The sequence below is a fragment of the Malurus melanocephalus genome, unplaced genomic scaffold, assembly GCF_030028575.1.
Source record: "Malurus melanocephalus ecotype Western Australia unplaced genomic scaffold, MMel_1.1 scaffold_1884, whole genome shotgun sequence".
Classification (NCBI taxonomy): Eukaryota; Metazoa; Chordata; class Aves; order Passeriformes; family Maluridae; genus Malurus; species Malurus melanocephalus.
The window spans coordinates 5112-11177 of NW_026625116.1; the positions used below are offsets into that span (position 1 = coordinate 5112).

Sequence of the window (6066 nt, forward strand, 5' to 3'; positions counted from 1 at the left end):
TGTGTCCAGTGTGTCCATCCCAGTACTGGTCACTCCCGGTGTCCCCATCCCTGGTCACTCGCGGTCACTCTCGGTGTCCCCACCCCCATTTTGTACCTTCATGAGCCGCAGATCCGCGGGTCCGTCCCTCTGTCCGTCCCTCTGTCCATCCCAATGTCCATCCCGGTGGTGGTCAGCACTGACCCATCCCTGGTCACTCCCAATGTCCCCATCCCAGTACCGGTCACTCCCGGTCACTCGCGGTCACTCCCAGTGTCCATCCCCATTTTGTACCTTCATGAGCCGCAGATCCGCGGGTCCGTCCCTCTGTCCATCCCTCTGTCCATCCCAATGTCCATCCCGGTGGTGGTCAGCACTGACCCATCCCCGGTCACCCCCGGTCACTCATGGTCACTCCCAGTGTCCATCCCAGTGTCCCCATCCCCATTTTGTACCTTCATGAGCCGCAGATCCGCGGGTCCATCCCTCTGTCCACTCTGATGTCCACTCTGTCCGTCCCTCTGTCCATCCCGGTGGTGGTCAGCACTGACCCAGCGCCGCAGTCTCCCCGCGGCCCCGCGCAGAACCGCGGCCGTTCCTGGCCGGAGATGGCCGGAGCCAAACAGCTCCAGCAGGACAGCGGCACGGGCTGTGGACACAGAGAGTGGTCACTCAGGGGTCATTTGGTCATTCAATGGTCACTCAGTGGTCACTCAGTGGTCATTCATTCACTCAGNCACTCAGTGGTCACTCAGGGGTCATTCATTCACTCAATGGTCACTCAGTGGTCATTCATTCACTCAATGGTCCCTCAATGGTCATTCATTCACTCAGTGGTCACTCAGGGGTCATTCATTCACTCAGTGGTCACTCAGGGGTCATTCATTCACTCAGTGGTCATTCAGGGGTCATTCATTCACTCAGTGGTCACTCAGGGGTCATTCATTCACTCAGTGGTCATTCATTCACTCAATGGTCACTCAGTGGTCACTCAGTGGTCATTCATTCACTCAGGGGTCATTCATTCACTCAATGGTCACCCAGTGGTCACTCAGGGTCACTCAGGGTCACTCAGTGGTCACTCAATGGTCACTCACGGTCACTCAGTGGTCACTCACGGTCACTCACTGGTCACTCACTGGTCACTCACTGGTCACTCACGGTCACTCAGTGGTCACTCACGGTCACTCAGTGGTCACTCACCGGTCACTCACTGGTCACTCAGTGGTCACTCAGTGGTCACTCAGTGGTCACTCAGTGGTCAGTGGTCACTCAGGGGTCACTCACTGGTCAGTGGTCAGTACCTGCTGGCCGCAGGGCTGTGTCCGGTTTTTCAATGCTCAGCAATAGGAACAGGAGCTGTCACACCATTGGGTCACTCACTCACTGGTCACTCAAGGTCACTCACTGGTCACTCACTGGTCACTCAGTGGTCAGTGGTCAGTACCTGCTGGCCGCAGGGCTGTGTCCGGTTTTTCAGTGGTCAGCAATAGGAACAGCAGTTGTCACACCATGGGGTCACTCACTCAGTGGTCACTCAGGGGTCACTCAGGGTCACTCAGGGGTCACTCAGTGGTCACTCAGGGTCACTCAGGGGTCACTCATTGGTCACTCAGTGGTCACTCAATGGTCACTCACTGGTCACTCAGTGGTCAGTGGTCAGTACCTGCTGGCCGCAGGGCTGTGTCCGGTTTTTCAGTGGTCAGCAATAGGAACAGCAGGGGGTCACTCACTCAGTGGTCACTCAGTGGTCACTCAGTGGTCACTCACTGGTCACTCACTGGTCACTCACTGGTCACTCAGTGGTCACTCACGGGTCACTCAGTGGTCACTCAGTGGTCAGTACCTGCTGGCCGCAGGGCTGTGTCCGGTTTTTCAGTGGTCAGCAATAGGAACAGGAGCTGTCGCGCCACCGCCTCGGGGCTCTGCTCCGACACGAACACCTGAGGGGACACCGGGAGTGACCACAAGTGACACCGGGAGTGACCAGGAGTGACCTGTCCCCTCAGTGTCTCCTCAATGTCCCCCTCAATGTCCCCAATGTTCCCATCACTCACGGTGATGTCCCTGTGCTGTCCCCTCAGTGTCCCCAATGTCCCCAATGTCCCCAATGTCCCCTCAGTGTCCCCAATGTCCCCTCACTGTCCCCAATGTCCCCAATGTCCCCAATGTCCCCCCATCACTCACGGTGATGTCCCTGTGCTGTCCCCGCCGCGCTCTCCCTGTCCCCAATGTCCCCTCAGTGTCCCCAATGTCCCCAATGTCCCCTCATCACTCACGGTGATGTCCCTGTGCTGTCCCCTCCGCGCTCTGGCCGCTGTCCCCAATGTCCCCCCAGTGTCCCCNTCAGTGGTCACTCAGTGTCATTCAGTGTCACTCACTGGTCACTCAGTGGTCACTCAATGGTCACTCAGTGGTCATTCATTCACTCAATGGTCACTCAGGGGTCATTCATTCACTCAGTGGTCATTCATTCACTCAATGGTCACTCAGGGGTCATTCATTCACTCAGTGGTCACTCAGGGGTCATTCATTCACTCAGTGGTCATTCATTCACTCAGGGGTCATTCATTCACTCAGTGGTCACTCAGGGGTCATTCATTCACTCAATGGTCACTCAGGGTCACTCAGGGGTCACTCAGTGGTCACTCAGTGGTCACTCAGTGTCACTCAGTGGTCACTCACAGTCACTCAGTGGTCACTCAGGGTCACTCAGGGGTCACTCACGGTCACTCAGTGGTCACTCACTGGTCACTCAGTGGTCACTCAGTGTCACTCACGGTCACTCAGTGGTCACTCAGGGGTCACTCACTGGTCACTCAGTGTCACTCAGTGGTCACTCACAGTCACTCACTGGTCACTGGTCACTCAGTGGTCACTCAGGGTCACTCACGGTCACTGGTCACTGGTCACTCAGTGGTCAGTGGTCAGTACCTGCTGGCCGCAGGGCTGTGTCCGGTCTCTCCATGCTCAGCAATAGGAACAGCAGGGGGTCACTCACTCAGTGGTCACTCACTGGTCACTCACTGGTCACTCACAGTCACTGGTCACTCAGTGGTCACTCAGGGGTCACTCAGGGTCACTCAGGGTCACTCACTGGTCACTCACTGGTCACTCACTGGTCACTCAGTGGTCACTGGTCAGTACCTGCTGGCCGCAGGGCTGTGTCCGGTCTCTCCATGCTCAGCAATAGGAACAGCAGCTGTCGCGCCACCGCCTCGGGGCTCTGCTCCGACACAAACACCTGAGGGGACAACGGGGACAATGGGAGTGACCAGGAGTGACCAGGAGTGACCAGTGTCCCCTCAGTGTCCCCTCAGTGTCCCCAATGTCCCCTCAGTGTCCCCAATGTCCCCCCATCACTCACGGTGATGTCCCTCCCGGGTCCCCGCCGCGCTCTCCCTGTCCCCTCAATGTCCCCAATGTCCCCTCAGTGTCCCCAATGTCCCCAATGTCCCCCATCACTCACGGTGATGTCCCTGTGCTGTCCCCAATGTCCCCTCAGTGTCCCCAATGCCCCAATGTCCCCAATGTCCCCTCAGTGTCCCCAATGTCCCCAATGTCCCCCCCTCACTCACGGTAATGTCCCGTTCCGGTCCCCGCCGCGCTCTGGCCGCTGTCAGCAGCAGATGCCGCCCCTCGGCCGCTCCGAGCAGCAGCACCGACACCGAGCCCGCGCCCGCCGGGACTGCCGAGGGACAACGGGGACAGCGAGGGGACAGGGAGGGGACAGTGAGGGGACAGAGAGGGGATCGGGAGGGATCGGAGGGGATCGGAAGGGATCGGGAGGGATCGGAGGGGATCGGGAGGGGATCGGAGRGGATCGGGAGGGGATCGGAGGGGATCGGGAGGGGACCCGGGGACCGGAGAGCGGACCCGGGGGACCGGGAAAGGACCGGGAGGGGACCCGGTTACCGGAAAAAGGACCGTGAGGGTGTCCCTGGGACCGTGAGGGGTCCGGGAGGGGGTCCGAGGTCGGGAAGGGTCCCGGTTACCGTGAGGGGACCGGAGAGGAGCCGCGGTTACCGTGAGGGGACCCGGGAACCGTGAGGGGCCGCGGTTACCGGAAAGGGCTCCCCGGTTACCGGAGAGAGGACCGGGAGAGGGGTCCCGGGGACCCCTCCTGACCCGCGGGGACCGTGAGGGGGTCCCGGGCACCGTGAGGAGCCGCGGTTACCGGAGAGGGACCCGGGACCCGGGAGGGGCCGCGGTTACCAGGAAGGTGCCTGGTTACCGGCAGGGCTCCCCGGTTACCGGACGGGGTCCTGGGGATCGTGAGGGGATCCGGGGGTCGGGAGGGGTTCCCGGGGGACCGTGAGGAGATCCCGGGGGTCGTGAGGGGATCCCGGGGGTCATGAGGGGTTCCCGGGGGTCCCGGGCTCACGGTGCTCGCAGAGATCGATGGCCGGGGACACCCCCCACCAACTGACGGTCCCAACCGCCTCCTCCAACGCCGCCGCCATGACTGAGCCCTCACGGAACGGCCGCCACCCCCCCAACACCGGCCGGCCAATCAGCGGCGAGCTCGGCGGAGAGCGGACCAATCAGCGGCGAGAAAAACGGCGGCAACGCGCGGCCAGCCAATCACCGGCGAGGAAAGCGGGGAGGCCCCGCCCACAGCGACGCGGTCGCCACGGTAACGGCGGGAGGCCACGCCCACAGCACCATATACACATAAACCACGCCCCTTCTGCTTTATTAACATAACCACGCCTTCTCATTAACATAACCACGCCCCGCGCGCTGAATTTCGCGGGATTTCGGGACCATTGCGTCCTTTTTTGGCTTCGTGACGTCACTGATGGCGTCATCAGCGCCTTTTCCGCCTTTTCTTCACTTTTTTCACCCCAAAATCTCAGCCCGGGGCTTTTTTTTCCCCCCTGAGCGGCATTTTTGGAGTTTTTTGGGAGTTTTTTGTGTTTTTTTTGCGGGTTTTTTCTGGTTTTTGGGTGGTTTTTTTTGGTTTTTTTTTGGTTTTTTGGGATTTTTTGGGGGATTTTTGGTGTTTTTTTTTGGGGTCACCGGTCCATGGTGGATTCTTCGGGGGGAGTGGCGAAGCAAAGCTGCAGCAGCCGCTCGCAGAATTCCAGCTCCTCCTGGAGGGGAAAAAATTCGGGAAAATTCCATCCCAAAATCCTGGGAATTCGCCCCAAAATCCCAGGAATTTCCCCCTCCCAAAATCTCACGAATTTCTCGTCAAATCCCGGAGATTTTTATCCCCAAAATCTCGAGGATTTCCCCCAAAACTCCTGGGAAATTTTTTTCCCCAAAATCCCAGGAATTTCCACCCCAAAATCCTGGAAATTTCCCTCCCAAAAATTCTCAAAATTTGCCCCAAAATCCCAGGAATTTTCCCCCAAAATTTATGGAATTTTCCCTCCCAAAATCCCCCAAATTTTCCCCAAAAATTCCCGGGTTTTTTGCCCAAAATCCCCTTTTTTTCCCCCCAAAACCCCATGAATTCCCTCCCCAAAATTCCCACCATTTTCCCCAAAAAAATTCCAGGGACTTTTCCCCAAAAATTTCAAGAATTTTCCCAAAAATTTCAGGAATTTTCCCCCAAAAATTTCCCAAAAAATCCCAGTTTTTTCCCCAAAAAATTCCAGATTTTTTTCCCCCAAATCCCATATTTTTTTTTCTCTCAAATTCCCGCTGTTTTTTTTCCCAAAATTCCCATTTTTTTCCTCTGGAATTCTTGCTTTTTCCCCAAAATTCCCATTTTTTTTTCCCAAATTCCCATCTTTTCTCCCCAAAATCCCCATTTTTTTCCCAAAAAATCCCCTTTTTTTCCCCAAAAATCCCCGTTTTTTTCCCTCGAAACCCCATTTTTTTCCTCTGGAATTCCCACTGTTTTTTCCCCAAAATTCTCTCTTTTTTTGCCCAAAATTCCCGTTTTTTCCCCCAAAATCCCACCTGGAATTCTTCTCTTCCCTGGAGCATTTCCCGACGTTCCCGGAGCAGCTCCTCGAGCCCCAGGGCAGGAACTCGACATTCCCTGACCCCCTCTGGAAAATCCGTGGCCAATCTGGGGCGAAAAAATGGGAATTTGGGAAAATTGGGATCCCGAAATTCCCAAAATAAAAAAAA

The 6066-nt window shown here is 56.9% G+C and overlaps 1 long non-coding RNA gene across 1 annotated transcript; it reads right to left on the reverse strand.

Moving 5' to 3' along the window:
- Positions 1 to 4869: 4869 nt before the first annotated feature.
- LOC130587418 (uncharacterized) lies at positions 4870 to 6039 on the reverse strand. The gene is made up of 2 exons (XR_008966790.1): positions 5893 to 6039; positions 4870 to 5075 (listed from the first exon to the last, which is right to left on the reverse strand). It is a non-coding gene; the product is annotated as an uncharacterized LOC130587418 (long non-coding RNA).
- Between the last annotated feature and the right edge of the window lie 27 nt (positions 6040 to 6066).